This window comes from Ahaetulla prasina, chromosome 7 (assembly GCF_028640845.1).
Source record: "Ahaetulla prasina isolate Xishuangbanna chromosome 7, ASM2864084v1, whole genome shotgun sequence".
NCBI classification, from domain to species: Eukaryota; Metazoa; Chordata; class Lepidosauria; order Squamata; family Colubridae; genus Ahaetulla; species Ahaetulla prasina.
In genome coordinates this window covers 68,148,636-68,166,489 of record NC_080545.1, presented here as the reverse complement: position 1 = coordinate 68,166,489, position 17,854 = coordinate 68,148,636, and the positions used below count along the sequence as shown (strand labels likewise).

Genomic DNA, 17,854 nt, shown 5'->3' with positions numbered 1-17,854 from the left:
ACGCTATCCATTCTCTCCCTCTCTTCTTCTCTTTCTCAAATAGGGATCGCATTTCACTCTATGCAACAAAGTGGTTTATTTCATTTTGCTTTAGCATATTATATGAACCCGAGATACTGTGAGTTGATAAATTAAGTTTTATGGCTTAGCATATTACCTGAACATGTCCAGCTGTGGCTAAACCAAGTTAATAATGACTTAGTGTGATTTTTGATCTTAGTCTTATTTAATACGCTATCTCTATTATCATAATTAATATCCGTAAGTATGTAAGTAAGTTAAAGTAAGTTAAAACCAGTAAGTTTTGACTAGCTTTCATGCTTTTGATCAGCCTTTGATTTCATATCTAAATCACACTGGAGAAGCCTTTTTTTTTATAGTTATCAATTCATTCACATATTTCATCTATTATGCTGCAAAGAATTAAGAAAGAAAACCAATGGTGAAAGTACAAACAGACATCAGTGCAACATCTAAATGGAGGACAACTCAGCATAAACACTGAGCTTTGGACAGCATGTAAGAATGCAGTAAACAGGGACAGTCTTCAAATAATTTCATAATCATTCACAAAATGGCAGAATTTGTTGATCATGCCTTTGATACCATGTGGTGGAAAAGGGAAAATCACTGTCTGAATTTACAAACTAGATTTTCTCTAGCTTGCTGCATGTATCTTATTGGATAGGATGTATCTATTGGATATGTATGTATGCATGTATCCTATTGGATATTATGGTTTGGGTACAAGGATTTATGTCTAAATGTGAGGTGCCTTTATTCAATATATCATGAGTAACAATCACTTGGCACATGTCCCCAGCCACTGTGTCACCACCTATGACAAATATTTAGCAGATTATGGCTACAATAGGCAGCTAAAACTGGACAATCACACCCCATGCGGTCTTTTCCAGCTGTTCATGTGCGTGTGTATGCGCGTGTGTGTGTGTTATACCAAAACTCAGGGTTCATAGGCTAATCACAATAGCTTTTTTATTGTTTTCAGAGAGAATGTTAGCATACTTAGGAATGCTCAAAGGTCATGCAATCAACATACACTGAGACCATATGCACCAAGACAAATTCCTTGTGTGTCCAATCACACTTGGCCAATAAAAAATTCTATTCTATCCTATCCTATCCTATCCTATCCTATCCTATCCTATCCTATCCTATCCTATCCTATTCAAATGAGTAAGGAAGTGTTTAAAAGAAAACTGCAACCAATTTGAGTATTGTCTGCTCTACACATGAAGAGAGAAAAAGACAGGAATTAAGATAAAAAATTGACAGAATACTTAGTTACAAATCAATTTCCTGTTTGAACTTTTGTGCAGCCATTTATTTTTTTAAAAAATCATATGAAATTAGCTTTTTTTTATTGCCAGTTACAGTAGTGTGAATTTTAGGTGCTTCAGGAGAACGGGGCTGCAAATATCCAATCTACAAGCGAATGGAATTTGTATTATAAAGCTAATTATCTCTCCCAATTTTTCCTCAGCCAATGCTGTTCAACTATATTAGATTTTAAATTTCGTAATTCTCAGTTTTTGGCTATCCTTACTTAAAATTATGAGTTGTCACCTCCTCCCCCATGTTGGAGAATCTATTCTAAACTTGCAGATTTGATATATTTCTTCTGTTTCTGCAGAAATAAAGATGTCAGTGCCAGCCAGAGTAAGCCAAAATAGAGTGGAGGTAAAGAAGCAAAGGGGCAGAACACTCACTACCTCTGATGTTTGCCAAATTATATAGAGGGTGGAAATATGTCTCATTAGCAGAAATGACTTAAATCATCAAGTGGTGTCAATTTTTAGCAACTACATAGACTTTTCCAGGATATTTAATTTTGGAATGTTTTCCTAATTCCAAAAAATTATTTTACCACTTCCGTGTTTGCTGAATCTTCTCTGTACCATTTCTGCTATGCTTGTACCATTTCTGCTATGCTATGCTTGTGAACCTGAAGAGATGTTTGTTCTTTGCCTTGTGTGGAGGAGAGCATTACAAACTCAACTCTTATTTTTTATTTTTTTCTCTCCTTACTTCCTGGAATTTTTTATTTTCACCCTTCAGGCACAATAGTCACCTAACTTTTCAATCCACCACCTGCCTAGGTTTAAAACAGCTTGCGCTCAGTTCACAGGAAAAACCTAAATTGATTATGAAGGAGGGTGGATTCCTGACAAGCTTTTTTTTTTCTTTCTATCAAAAGGACAGAATTTTGTTAAGGAATTTTGTCAGCTCAGAGTGCAACGGGAAGAGGAGTGGCAGCCCCACACCTGACCAATTTGAGGATAGCACAGAAGAACATTGGCTATAAAAGCAACTCATCTCCTTCCACACAAACAAGGAAAGCTCAATGAAGTGAAGAAGGCAGAGGCAAATAGGCACAGTTGTGATTATGTTTTACCCTGGATTTAATGGTCCCGAGCAATGGCTGTATCATAACTGAAGTAGCCTTAGATTCTCATCTTGTGAAATTTTCATTGCTTGTATCTTTTTGCCTTTGAGATACCTGCTTCCCATTGGCCAATTGTGCTTCCAAAAACTACCCGAGGGGCTATAAGTCAGGAGATGGCACTGTAATTGGGAAAATATTACTTCTTTAATCTAAAATTTGTTAAAGCTTATGTGTGTGTAATTAAACAGTACTTGTGTCAGTATGGCATTCCACCATCATCCTAAATCAAAAACCATGATAAGCAATAGAACATTTTTAACTACAAATGGATTTTACTAGGAACTATCACATTGCTTTCTTGAACATCTCACTAATCGATGCTATAAAAACATGGTATATTAAATCAATTATAATCAGCTGAGTTCATACAGGCTTCCCTATCTATAAAATTCAAAATGCCTGTTGATATATACAACTCTTATGGCCTGGACCCTGCATATCTGGTGGAATGGCTTTCCTTGATCATCCTCTGTAACTTCTTAGAGCTTCTAATCCAAAGGGAGACTCCTTTAGAATCAATTAGGACCAAGTTTTATCAGAGGTGGAAGTAGATTTCTGGAATCCCTTCCTACTAGAAATTTAAATCATGGTTTTTCTTTTCTTTTTTTTTAAGCCCAAGCCTCCCCTTTAAAATTATTACTAGGATATTTTAGGATTGAAGCCATGAATGCTTTCTTACTTATATAGTATTATTATTTATTGATGTTATAATAGTTAAAATACATTGATGCTTTATAATGTATTTGCAGTTTTTATATTTATACTATGAACCATCATTGACAGGCTTTGTTGGAAATGAATGGGGAAGAATATATTGAATAAATCAATGTATAAATCATAAAGATGATGGTTTAATGTAATAAATGACTGCAATCTTAAATTTGTTAAAACATGAACATAAGCCTATGCATATTATTGACTCAGTTCAGCTGGACTTTCATAAAGCTTTTGACAAAGACCTAGGCTAAGAGAAGAGACTCTAAGAGAAGATAAGAGACTGTAACCTTGTTGCTTGTATCCTCATGATTTATATTGACTGTTTCCTAATATGATTTGATTGCTTATTTGTATCCTATGACTATCATTAAGTGTTGTACCTTAGTATTCTTGAAAAATGTATCTTTTCTTTTAATACACTGAGAGTATATGCATCAAGACAAATTCCTTGTGTGTCCAATCACACTTGGCCAATAAAGAATTCTATTCTATCAAAATATGACGGTTTAATATAATATATTACTGCAATCTTAAATTTGTTAAAATATGGACATAAGCCTATGCATATGATTGATTCAGTTCATCTGGAGTTTCATAAAGCTTTTGACAAAGACCTAGGCTAAGAGAAGAGACTCTCTAATGACTCAGTAATTTGTTACTCTACTGAAAGTAGAGAGCAAGATTTCAGTTGTGCTTCTAATGGCAGAAGGAAGACACCTAGAGCATTTCAGAGACTTGAACTGGGACCATTGCTTTAAAAAGTATTCATAAGTGATGTGAAAAATAGAGGAACTGAACTGTGAGACGGCCAAGAGTGCCATATTTCATGATGGTATCACTCGACTGACTTTGACTGAACTAAAAAAAAAAAGAAAACACTAAATAGGTCAGACCTAGTTGGTACTATGATTGAAAATAACCAGGAAATTTCAAGGCTGTAAGATATAACTGAAATTTTAAAACAACATTTCAGGAAATGCTGTTGCAAACTGCTTTTGTACTATTTTTTTAAAGAAAACCATAGACATACCTAGGTAGTTCAGTCAGGGTGGAACATGACTCAAGAGAAATATTATCTAGCAAACAAACAAAAAGAAAATGGTTTCTTCACATGGAAGGTGTAAACTTGTTAAGAAGTGTAAGATGTAACACCTATTGGGGAGAAAAACCCTAATTTTGTATACATGACGATGGAGTCTAAACTGGTTGTGGCACACCAACAAAGAGCATGAGGGTTTGTGGTAGACTATGTGGTGACCAGGATAGAGATTATGGCTGCTAAAGGGGGAAAAAAACATATGCTATGTTCATGAATAATAGAAAAGAATTGAAAATAAAGTGTTAAACAAAATCATTATCCTATTGGCAGAATCTGGAATACAGCTTTCATCAACCCCATTTTAAAAGAATATTGTAAAGCTGGAAAAAGACAAATGAAATTATGTATTCACACCCTAATCACAAGACTATCACACTAATTGATTATGTCAGTGAAAGGCAGACATTTTTTGGACTTGAGATTTTAACACTAGGTAAGGAAAAGATAGGCAAAAAATAAACAAGGGCTTTATGTTTTCGTGCCATATATATTTAACACTCTGAATATTCAGAATTGTATGAGTAATGGTTCTTTCACACCAGAATTCAGAGCCAGTTCAAAAGCAGCTGCAGATGTCTGTCTTCCTTCAATGTTTGCAAAGTTTAAAAAAACTCATAAAATTGATTTCTCTCCTGTGTGGTATAGATTTCGTTTAAGCCATGGTAACTTCATTTCTATGCTGGAGGAAACTCTTGCCTTAGCCTTTTTTTCTGGACCTCTGCAGTTTAGGTCCTATCAAAGAAAGAGTAGTTTGATACTTTTGCAGCTCCTTCTAATTATCTTAAATAAAAATCAAGTCTGAAACTGACAGACTTTTGTCAATTTCTCTCTCCTTTTCCAACATCAGAGGAGCTGGCATGCACTGCAGGGATGTGAATCTCTTTGTCTTTATTGGGGATTAAAGATAAGGGGATTTTTATTGCTGTAGAACTGGTAGGAGTTTGGGGTGAGGTAATGGTTTTTGCTGCTTTTTCTCAACATTGCAAACTGGAAGAAGAAAATGCAATAATAGCTTTCCTTCAAACTGCTTCTAAGCTTTGGGGGGAATGAAGAGGAAGTTTTTTGGAAGTTCCTAGGGCAAGAAAGTCATCTAATTCCTAATGGCTGAACCACATGACTCTTGAAATAAATTTGCAATGGTCAAAATATACTGATGGTCCACCAAAGCACTTATCATCCTCTGTTTTGAAATTTAATTGCTCTCAATCCAATCCAAACTAACTAATAAAAAAGGGACATTTAAATCTCAAACATTTGGAGGAATAATAGATTTCTCACCCTTGGTGTAAAAGAATGGATAAACTTGTCAAAACAGGGATGATTTACGCTGTTAGATAAGTTGGATCTGATTTTCTAAATAGAGTCTGGTCAACTTCAGTTTAAAGCAATTTCACACAGCAGAAGCAACAATAAGTTCACATGCTATTATTAGCATAATCTGGTGACAGACATTTGTGGGTTGGTGAAGATATTTTTATCATATACATATATATGGAGCATTCTGGGAACATTTACAAATAAAGAACAGATTTATAAGGTAAAAATGGTCATATTCCCTGCTTTGTGTGATTGAATTAGCTACAACCAGGCAAAGTTAAAACACAGTCAATTCAGAACCTGCATAGGAAAGTAATTATTAGTTGTTTTGTGGTTAGCATGACATCCTTAACAGTGTAATGGACATAAGATTCATTGTCTGAGAAACTGAAATTCCAGATAATGTCCAGTTAAGTGTGAGGTTTGAGCAAATGTTTATTTTGCAGTTTTGGTTTTCATCTGCAAAACTGAACAAATACGGGTAATAATTATGCCACTAATACCATATTTCATTGAGAGAATCTTCCTCTCTGTGCTGCTGGTAGCAGAGAAATGAAAGGAAGAAAACATAAAAAGTCATTGTGCCTTTTCCCTTCATTTTTGATTGGTTGCACTTCAATTATAAGTTAAAATACAGGGCAGGAGGATCAGAAATTACTGTTTGGAATAAATGCTTGTTGTGCTTCTATTCAGCCTTTTATTCAGTATCATTAGCCACTTTGAATTATCTGGATATGAACTTGCTCTGTGTGCCCTAGCAGAGATTCACAGATGCCATAATATGAATTATTCTGCATTAAAACAATGGGTGCTTCACAGAGGTGGACAAAACCTTAATAGCTTATGTGAATTCCAGAAGACATAGACCCCAGGGATCTCTTATTTCATTGATATCATGGCTATACAAATACACGACGGAGGCCAAGTCGTTCTGGAGTTCACCTGATCTTTCACCATCTTAAAGACACCCCAAAAATGTTTCAGTGTGAAAGGTATCCATCTTTGTAGCAAATATAGAGCCAAACTGATCTAGCGATTAAGGCACCAGGCTAGAAAGCAGGAGACCATGAGTCCAAGTCCTGCCTTATCCATGAAAGCCAGCTGGGTGACTTTGGGTCAGTCGCTCTTTCTCAGCCCATGTCATCTCATATGGTTGTTATTGTGGGGAAAATATGAGGAGGAAAGTGTGTTGGAATGTCCACCTTGAGTTATTTATAAAAATAATAGAGATGGAATGCATATAAATAAAATATATAAACTGACGGTGTCCAGTGCTGGAGACCTCACTTAAAAAAGATATTGATAAGATTGAAAGAGTCCAGGGATGGGCAACAAAAATGGTGCAAGGTCTGAGGGACCAAACATATCAGGAAAGATTGGAGGAACTGATTACATACAGTGTGAAGGACAGAGGAAAAGATGAGACACAAAGAAAACCTTTAAATATATTAAGGATATGAATAAGCTTCTAGAAGGCAGTATTTTCAATATTAAGCAAAAATCAAGAACTCGGGGGCATAATTTCAAACTGGCAGGAGGGAAGTTCAAAAGTAATGTTATAAAGTATTACTTCACAAAAGGAGTAGTGGAACCAACTTCTAGTGAAGGTAGTGGCTCAGTAATAATCAGTAAGTTTAAACATGCTTGGGTTAAACACATGTCTATCATCCGACAAAAAATAAAATAAATAAATAAATAAAAATATTTGTTTATTATTTAAAATAATGAATACATTAATAAATTAAAAACAAAACAGAAACAAACAAAAAAGTCAAAAGACAAACTTGATGGACCACTGGGTCTTTTCTGCCATCTATTTTCTATGTTTCTGTGTTTCTATCATTTTTTCTTCTCTTGTGTTCATCTCATCTCCTTTCCTTCACTAACCTCCCTTTTTCCATCCCCATCAGAATTACTCTTTAAAATATTTGTTCTCTCTCTGCTGTATAATTATTACCATTGTCAGAAGCTCTATAGAGAAGGCCTCATGCATCAATGACTCATTCCTCTGAAGGCACCATTTCCAACTGAGAGGACCTTTAAAATCCTCTCTTGGCACCTGATTTTTCCCCCCTCATTTCAACCTTTCTTATATAAGATGTGAAGGGTCAGACAGTTCCTCCATCTAGAACAGAGGTATAACTGGCTGGAGAATTCTGGGAGTTGAAGTCCACAGGTCTTAAACCTGCCAAGTTTGAAGACCTCTGTTCTAGAAATTGCCCTTGCATTGTACGCCAACATCTCCTTCCTGCTCGCTGTAATAAAGACAATTCTGAGGGGGGAAAGTAATGACAAACTCAAGGATTTTTTTGCTTGGTACTATTTTTTACTTCAACTTTTTCCACAAGATAATTCTGAGGATGGATCCCAGGGAAATATGGAGTTATTTAATAAATAAATATATAAATATGAAATGAGATGGATGAAACAGAAAGGAAAGTTTTATGGCATTACTCTCATGGGAGAGTAATAGAGGAAATACACAGGTAGACTTTGTTTTACAAACATTTGTTTAGCAAATATCTGAAATTATAAGAGCACTGAAAAGAATGACTTATGAACAGCCCTTGCACTTATAACCATCACAGCCTCCCTATAGTCATGTGATCAGAATATGGGTGCTTGGCAACAGGCATGTATTTATGATGGTTGTAGCATCCCAGGATCACGCAATTGCTATTTGCGACTTCCCACCTCACATCCTGCAAGCAACAAGCAATTTGGGAAGCCAGATTCACTTAATGACTGCATGAATCACTTAATAACTGGTTGAGCATGTGCAACAGATATATGCATATAGGAGAACTGGAATTATGTAAAGAGCGCATTAATAGATGGTAGGGTCTCTGAACTTTATCTACACCTGCATACCAATACATACCTGCTTATTTTTAAAAAATCATTTATGATCCCCTTGATGAACCAGCAAAATGAGAACTTATTCCCACAGGGAGAAAAATGGTTGACAATGTGCCTTAATTCTGATGTAAACCCCATAGTGTATTCAAGTTATTCCTAAATCAATGTGCATAAATTTGCAATCTTTCAAAGTATAGTTTGGGTCAGTCCCTTTGCATCTATTGTATTTTTATTTTATCTCATTTTATTGATGTATAAACTACCTCAGTCTGAACTGAGTCTGAATAAAGCACATGAATGAAACAAATAGAATAATCTCAGCAATTAAAATGATCAATAAACAGTCCAAACAATCACAATAATTAGAACATATGTGCTCCTCAATTTTCCTAGGTTTGAAAACCCTCTGAAAGATGATAATTTTAAGGGTCTTTTTAAACTAAAGGAGGATGTTGTTAATTCCACTTCTAGCAACACCAGATTTCAGAGCATGAGGGCTACTACACTTGTCTCCTTGTTGAAGTTCCCTCCACTTCTCATTGGGGCAAAATCCTTAGCAGGCCTTCTTTGATGTTTGGAGTAGATAAGCAAAATGAAACTTGGCAGGACATTGCCTGATGTCCTGTGTTATGACATATAGATGCTCCATAGAAATATGAAATGCTGTTAAGAACTGCAATTGTGCAAAAACTGCAGAAGCATCACAGAGAAATTAAAGTGCTCCACTGTGATGACACATGTAACTTACATGTAAGTTCTGTCTTCCACTGACTATATTCAGTGCCAGTTTTTCTATCCCTTGGAAGCTGCCACCAATTTATGTGGATAACAATCCAAGTTGCAGGTTGATAACACAATCAACCCATTCCTAAGAGGACCATAAGGGGCGTGCATAAGCGCACAAACGTGCCTACCGTTCCTGTCCTATTGTTTTTCTTTTCTTCTTCCTATATATGTTTATATGTGTATATACTATATAATCTTTTTGTATGATGTTGTGACAAAATAAATAAATAAAATAAAAAAATAAATCCATTTTTTAATGTCACAAGCCAAAATGTAATTGATTAGCATGTCAGCAAATATATTGCTGAATAGCAAATAAGGTTAAATAGTGCATATATTTCTCTCTAATTTCTCTTTTGTTCTGTTAACAAAACATACTTCCATAACCATCACTCTTCTTCTCCTCCTCTTCCTCCTCTTTTTCCTTCCCTTTCCCCTTCTCCTTCTCCATGCAATTTTATATCATTAACCTTTCTTCATTTATTTTCTCTGTCTGCATTAGGAACACTTAATGCTACTGTACATAACATTGTGTTAAATGGACATACTGTCCATTTGCTTTCACAATATACCACAATTGGAAACCCTAATTATATTTAGGCCAAATTCCTTCTTATACATATAATTAATAATCATAACTTCAGAAGCAAACACATTCAGTGTTTGACTGTATAAAATACCCCATAGCTTAAATGATTTTTAACTGGACCCTCATAATCAATAATATTAAATGATTTTATCCTATGAGAATCTGGTCATTTAATCCTCTGTAGTATTTGCAAAATTCAAAATTTAGAATGTCTGCTTGTGAAACATTTCAGTTGTACATAGTTCCAAAAATGAAACATTCTTAGCCTGTGCATCTCCATAATACAAGGAAAATGCATACATTTAAATAGAAATTAGCCATGCATATACTGTAGAAGATTACAAGACTTGCCAGTGAACACATTTGAAGGCACAGATTGTGGAAAGCTGTACTATGAGCTTCCATAGGACTTTTAAAACAATTAAAATCATAACTAAATTTATTCAGTTTTATATAAAATTAGATAAATGATTAAATGCTCTCCCACTTGCCAGCAATGTAAGATAAGATAACCAGCCCCAAAATCTGAATCCTAATTATCTGACCATACCTGCAGAATACCAGCTATTCAGCAAGAGGCACCTAGCGAACACCTGTATCTGTGACACATTTTAGATTGTATTTTATTGCTATTGTTTTAAATTTTGATAATATATTGTATTTTACCTTATTTGAAAGCCACTAAAAGTCTCTCTTAGATTGCTAAGGGGTAGAAATCAAATCAATCAACAAAGAAACAAATATCTTGTCAAGAGAAAAAATTATCCAATTTAATTCCAAATTAAGGGATTACAGGATCGTTAAAAAGAAATATATATATTAAATCACTACATCTAGAAAGGTGCCACAGGGCAAAATAGCGCATGTGAGGATTGCCTTTGACCAGCATTGTCTGGTTTGCCCATTGTGAGTTATCTTGGGCAGAAATAATCTGGCCATATTAGTTCATACTTTAGACACTTTTCAATAGGATTGTTGTAATGGATTTTCTGGGGACTGCCCTTGATAACAATGTGAATACTTCATCTTTGGCTGAATACCACAGCCAGTATTTTTTTTTTGTTGTTTACATTTATATCCCGCCCTTCTCCAAAGACTCAGGGCGGCTTACAGTGTATAAGGCAATAGTCTCATTCTATTTGTATTACTTTTGTTACAGCCAGATAGAAACACAATACACTGATTCCAAAAGCATGTTTTATTTTTTAGATTCCTTATCATTAAAAATAATAATCCTACAGGAAGTTTTTGGAATAACTATTCACTGTAGATCAAGTAGTGTTCATCTTTAAAGCATAAAGAGTTGAGAATCAAAGATCTAAAGAAATGTCTGTCACTATATCAGCCTGCTCAGTTTAAGTAGCCTGAATTATACAAGAGAAAAAACTAGTTTTGATACCCAAGTGGGCATTGGATTGCATTCTTTTTCACATCAGTTCAAAACTTTTTTCGCTTGCTTAGCTGTTTTAAAGGATGACTCTGATTGTATCTTTATCACATTTGCTACTTCTTCTTGGTTTTAAATGTCCTTTTATCAGTTTTTCTATTAATTCTGTATCCTATTATGATTCTAAGCATACTCTCACATTACATTCTGTTATATTCAAGGATGAAGGGAGATGTAACTATGGTTGCAATAAATAAAAAAAATAAATACTTGAAATTAGCAAATTATATTTAATTGTCCATTTCTTGCTACATTATAGTCCAGAGCTCAGTCTGAGGCCACTGACGCTGTACTCCCACCATCTCCACTCAAGATATCTTTTTTTAAAAGACTCCTTTGAATTCTTTAAAGAAACGCTGGCAGTTGATGCTATTTTAGATGGTATCACATGTGAGGATTTACTTTTACCACCACTAAAAACAGCTCAGTGATTGATTTTCAGAGCACAAAATAGCCTTCTCCAGCCTGGTACCATCCAGATTGCTGGAATCATGAGTTGCAGTCATAGCACATCTAGGATATACCAGGTTGGGAAAGGTTGCTCTAAAGTAAGAAAATAAAAAATAATAAATAAATGGGTCACTGTATGTTTGGCAGCGTGTGCATCGGTATGTTTGAGAGATGGAGAGAAGATGAATTCAGGCAAGTTCTAATCCAAGAAAGAATGTTGGTATACCTACATTCTATGAGTACATTGACATTTTTGACCCAGTCTTCCCATGAGAATCCTATGAGCCCTCTGCCCCCCCCAAAAAAAAACCACCCAAAACCTTTTATCTCGGCTAGTCCTATTAAAATGATTTCAGACTTTCTAAAATAACTTAAAAACTGCTGTTCAGAAAGCCGTACTAAAGAACAACTGTCCAAATAAGGAAGAACAGAGATGCTGAACTGATCTTTTTACAAACTTGTATTAAAACATGGTTTATTGTTGTTTTGATGGAAACGTATCAATAAAGCAAACAAATATTCTTAAAGTAACATTCTAAGTAGTGTAGCGTCTACAAGATTTCTGTTAACATAAGTTTTTATAAATGGACCAGAGCCTTCCCCACCCCCACCCCTATTAAGCTTTTGCTAGAACAAAAGCAGCGATGCTCAGAATTTCTGCCAAGAATAGATTATGTGCTTTCACTGAAATAGACATACAGTATACTTATTTACCCAGACAGGCACTGAAATCACATCAACTTCGGGATAAAGCAAGTACATGGTACATAAGTGCCACAAATCATCTCTTACCTGTTCTGAAGCCAGTTTATTCCATCAAAGTCCTGCAAAATCCAGCTAACAAGGGAAAGGAGAAGAAAGCAATGTCTGAATCCCATTCAGTTTCATTTTTATCCCCTAAAAGTATTCCCTTTCTGGGTCCATCTTTTTTGTCAGATTTCCAAGTAACTCACTATAGTTTCTTCTGCTCTTGATCTTCCTCCAACTTTCCTTCATTGTTTTCTCAGTCTTCTCGTCTCTTCTTCGTTTGATAGTTTCCTGATTTTAACATGCTCTATTAGGAGTTCCCACCTGCAAATTTGCAGCCCAGTCTTAGGCTTTTCAAACAATATTGTTTCTAGTTTTTCTTTGCCTTTCCTCCTTACCTCCTACCCTTTTGTCTTCTCTTTTATACTCCTGCTGTTTCATTCACACTTTTCTTTCAGGGTTTGTTCTTCCTCTTGCTTTTCTCTGTTTTTCTTTTTCACTCCTTCTTTTCAAATTGCTTGCTTACCGTTATCTGATTGCTGTGCAGTCTGTAACTAAGAAGTCAGCAACTCCACTAGAATCCAACAGCCTTCCACTACTTTAACCCATCCCTGTGCGTGATCTCAAAACCATGGATACAAGCTGCAGATGCAGCAATGGGGAATGATAGGAGTACAATCCAAAGCAGTGGAAACAGTAGTGGGAATGCATAGAGCTCCCAAGTGTAAAGCCCCAAGCATCTTAGCACAGAATGCTCTGCTCTGAAGAAGTTTGGTGTCTCTTTCAGAAAATGTATAGATAAATGTGTTTCTTGTGGTTTCCTATTTTTTTAACTGTTGCAACATGAGTCTGTTCTGTAGTAGTAGAGATAAAAGTAAGTTCTACTGTATTTCTATATACTGTACATCTATATGAAGCCGCTGGGTGAGATCATCAGTGGCTTCGGTGTGAGGTACCAGCTGTACGCTGATGACACCCAGCTGTACTTTTCCACACCGGGCCACCCCAATGAAGCCATTGAAGTGCTGTCCCGGTGTCTGGAGGCCGTACGGGTCTGGATGGGGAGGAACAGGCTCAAGCTCAATCCCTCCAAGACGGAGTGGCTGTGGATGCCGGCATCCCGGTACAGTCAGCTGAGTCCGCGGCTGACTGTCGGGAGCGAGTCATTGGCCCCGATGGAGAGGGTGCGCAATTTGGGCGTTCTCCTGGATGAACGGCTGTCTTTTGAAGACCATTTGACGGCCGTCTCCAGGAGAGCTTTCCACCAGGTTCGCCTGGTGCGCCAGTGCGCCTTTCTGAACCGTGATGCCTTGTGCACAGTCACTCACGCCCTTGTGACGTCTCGTCTGGACTACTGCAATGCTCTCTACATGGGGCTCCCTTGAGGGGCATCCGGAGGCTACAGTTAGTCAGAATGCAGCTCTTGTGGTGATTGAGGAGCCTCGTGGCTCCCGGTGACACCTATCCTGCGTCGGCTGCACTGGCTACCTGTGGCCTTCGGGTGCGCTTCAAGGTGTTGGTGAATGTCTTTAAAGCGCTCCATGGCATAGGGCCGGGATATTTACGGGACCGCCTGCTGCTACGAATACCTCTCACCGACCCGTGCGCTCTCACAGAGAGGGGCTCCTCAGGGTGCCGTCGGTAGCGACAGTGTCGTCTGGCGGCGCCCAGGAAGGGCCTTCTCTGTGGGGCTCCGCCCTCTGGAGCGAACTCCCCTGGACTTCGTCAACTTCCGGACCTCCGAACCTTTCGCATGAGCTTAAAACCTACTTATTCATCTGCGCTGGACTGGGTTAGTGTTTTAATGGGTTTTAATGGGTTTTTAGCTCCAAATTTTAATCCTGGCCAATTTTAATAAGTTTTTTAATTGTATTTTAATTTGTATTTATTGTATTGTATTTTTACCTGGCTGTGAACCGCCCTGAGTCCTTCGGGAGAAGGGCGGTATACAAATTTAAATAATAAATAAATAAATAAATAAATAAATTTCCAGAACCTTCACCCTGGATGCCTTAATGTGACATCACGACCCAGGATTAACCCAAGTCAATTGGTATTTGTGACAGAAAATTCAAATTACCCCACATGAATAATATAAAATAGAAAAAGTGCCCCAAGGGTGTTATTAGGGCAGATATTTTGGTTTTCTTCATAGCTTCCTCAACCATAACCAAACAGCTTTTGTGAAAATATTTGTTGAGTAGTTCTTTACAGAATATGGCATATTATATGTTGCATTTTCTGTTTTAGAGCAAAGTGGTGAAAAAAGACTCAGGAATGGTCAAAGCTTGGAATTGGAAGCTGAACCCTGATTGGAGCTGATTAGCCTAACCACAGGCTAAGCAAGCCAACTTTGGAAACCTCACATAATTGTAGTCCAACGTTATAATTAATGTATGTGTAGATGTCAGAAAACGTTGAAAAGGATGTCAGAAAACATGAAAAGGATGCAAGTTTGGTTCTCCCCTTTTTGCAACTTAAAATTTTGTTACTCGTTCTTCACTATTCTTCCTATCCTACAATACCCTTCCCTACCCAATTCTCACATTTCACTCGCATGGAGCCATGCAAACCTGGCTCTATTACAGGTACTGTCATATGCATGTTGTAAGTGATCAAATACCATATACCCATATATTAAATGTATATAGCTATATAGTAATTTCTATAACTTGTGCTTTCAGAGGTAGCTATTAATTATTGCATTTGATATCATTACTGAAATAATACTTTTTCAATAAAATATTTGCACATTTTACTTTTCATTTATACATGATGCCCACTATATTTGTTAAGATACCAGTGTCCTGCCAGTCTGATGCCCAGTTAGAGGCAATGGTGGCAGTGGCTGGAGTGGTATATGATTGAACTGAAGAACCCAATCAATTAGTGATGTAACATTTCCATATTTCAACATTCAGTCTCTAAAACTACAACACCAGAATAACAGAGTTGGAAGGAGTCTTAGAGATTTTCTAGTCCAACATCCTGCTCAAGCAGGAAACCAATACCATTTCAGACAAATGATTGCCCAATTGCTTCTTGAAAAGAAACCAGAGCAGAAACATGGACAGTTTCATGGATTAGCTTCTGCGACCAGTTGGTAGATTTTGTTTATATAGCTGCCTTTCTCATGTGATATAACTCTAGGCAGCATTCATAAAGGATACAAGAAGATGCCATGTACAATGCAGTTTTAAAATGCCCTTTAATATTAGTATCTTGTATATATAAACTTATGATTCATAGGAAAGAAACTGAATACCAACTTACCGCTAGACAAATCAGCATTTATAAAATGGCCAGTCCAGAGCCTTTGCAGAAGAAAATGACCTAATCTTGAAGAGCTCCAATCCCTCTGAGAGATCAGTTGATAATGTTCATTTGGGTTTCAGCCCTTGAAAATTTTTGATTTGCATACTAGTACTATGGGATTGCAATACTTTTACATTGTACAGTTTCATAACTTTTTCCTGATGTGTTCTCTTATGCTTAAAAAAGACTTGTTTTCTTCAGAAATGTTGAGCAATGTGTGCTGTTTGTTCTCTAACTGTCACTAAGGTTTCTGTTCTTCAATTATTTTCTTCTAATCTTCATCTTGGGTCTAAAAAGTAATTGTTTGTTTGATCTTCAAGCCCATTCAATGTAGTTACTTTTAGCACATCTCCCATCTATATTTTCTAGTTTAATCATGCTTCTAGAGCTAGAAATCCCCATGCATTAATTAATTAAGTAATTTTGAAATTCAAAGTTGTACATATTATACATTGAGAGAGTAAAACTCAGTGACTTGCACACTGAAAGTTAAAACTATCCCTAGTAAAGTGCTGACTGAATTCCAGCACAGCTACATATATGATGCCAAGTAACATGTAAGTTTCCAATTTCCACGCTGTTACGAGTTTGAAGGCCTCAAGATGAATCTTGCATGGACCATTCTAACCACATACTGATGTAAAACAAGGTGCTAGTGATTATCCATAAGAATCTATGTACTTTGAAACCCGAAGTCATACAATCTGAAACATTGTCTTCTATATGGGTTTACTCAGCTTAATACAATACCCATAAAACATCTTGTTCCATATGTTTTAATTTCAGAAACTCAGCTGGTTAAGTTTTGGGTCAAGCCTTTTCATTGGTGAGTTAAACACTATATTTCCCTTTTTCAGGATGTGTAGTTGGTTCTTTCTTTTTCATCATTAGAATAAACTTCCTCTCGACTGTTGTTTTTCAGATGTGTTAGATTACAATTTCCATCATCCACCAGTTAGCATGGGTTGGGATTATTAACTTTAAGTGAATGATCAAGGCATTATTATTTCTCTAGGCTTTCAATCCAAGTTCTTTCATATTTTATGGTGATACTATGTCATATTTTACTTGTAACTATATTGGAAATTGCTTTGAGAAGCTATTTTATCTTAAGGATGAGTATGAAACAAAAAATAAATATAAGGCAATCCAGAAATCAGGATATACCCCTCTGCCTGTAAACATACATAGAGACTATTTAACAAACTCATTTCAGATAGCATAGGGAGGTTTTGTGTGATCCTGAAATTTCCCAATTCTCAACAAATTCATAATTTGTTTGAGGAAAATTTCTTCTTCTACCTATTCCAGTCCTCATTTAAGGACTTGCTTTCCTGCTCTACAATCCATCCATAATGTACAGGATTAAGAAAATCTTATATGTTTCTGAGTATGCATTTTCTTTTTCAGATTTTCTTAATCTGCTAAACTTCATTGTTAATCTGTAAGAATTAATTAGAAACCTCCCCCCCCAAAAGAAAAAATTCATCATAAAGTTATTCCATTCCAAAACAAATGCCTTCTTCTGCAAATCTAACTAAGCAACAGAAGACGATAAAAGCAAAGAAAGTGAAGACGTTTTGTCCCAAAGGTGCTTTTTCAAGAGGCGATGGGACTTTCTGATTTTTCTTTGAAGACTTTTTGCTTCTCATCCAAGAGTGAAACGTCTTCAAAGAAAAACCAGAAAGTCCCGTCGCCTCCTAAAAAAGCACCTTTGGGAAAACCATGACCTGGATCAGGGGTCTCCAATCTTGGCAACTTTAAGACTTGTGGACTTCAACTCCCAGAATTCCTCAGCCAGCTTTGCTGGGACTTTTAAGACTTTGACTTTGGCTGAGGAATTCTGGGAGTTGAAGTCCACAAGTCTTAAAAGTTGCCAAGGTTGGAGACTCCTGACCTGGATGACTGAGAATCTCCACAGATGTAAAGAAGCTTTTTTTAAAAAAATTCACCTATAACTTGCTATTGGGGTTATAACCATTTGGATTGTAAATACAAAACTGAGACTTTTCACCAGTAGGAGGCTATGTGTCTGCTTCCTGATGAAGACCTTAATGAAAC

General features: G+C 36.4%; 1 protein-coding gene across 2 annotated transcripts in view; it reads right to left on the bottom strand.

Moving 5' to 3' along the window:
* The window catches only part of KCNJ4 (potassium inwardly rectifying channel subfamily J member 4), a 41,734-nt gene extending 25,917 nt beyond the window's left edge, over positions 1-15,817 (bottom strand). The window contains exons 1-2 of one of the 2 annotated variants that reach the window (XM_058190515.1): positions 15,752-15,817; positions 12,524-12,568 (exon numbers count right to left, since the gene is read on the bottom strand). The gene's annotated coding sequence lies outside the window, so the exon portion shown is untranslated. Of the gene's footprint in view, positions 1-12,523; positions 12,569-13,004; positions 13,180-15,751 lie in introns of those variants that run through there. The other variant, XM_058190516.1, reaches the window with a different exon arrangement.
* Between the last annotated feature and the right edge of the window lie 2,037 nt (positions 15,818-17,854).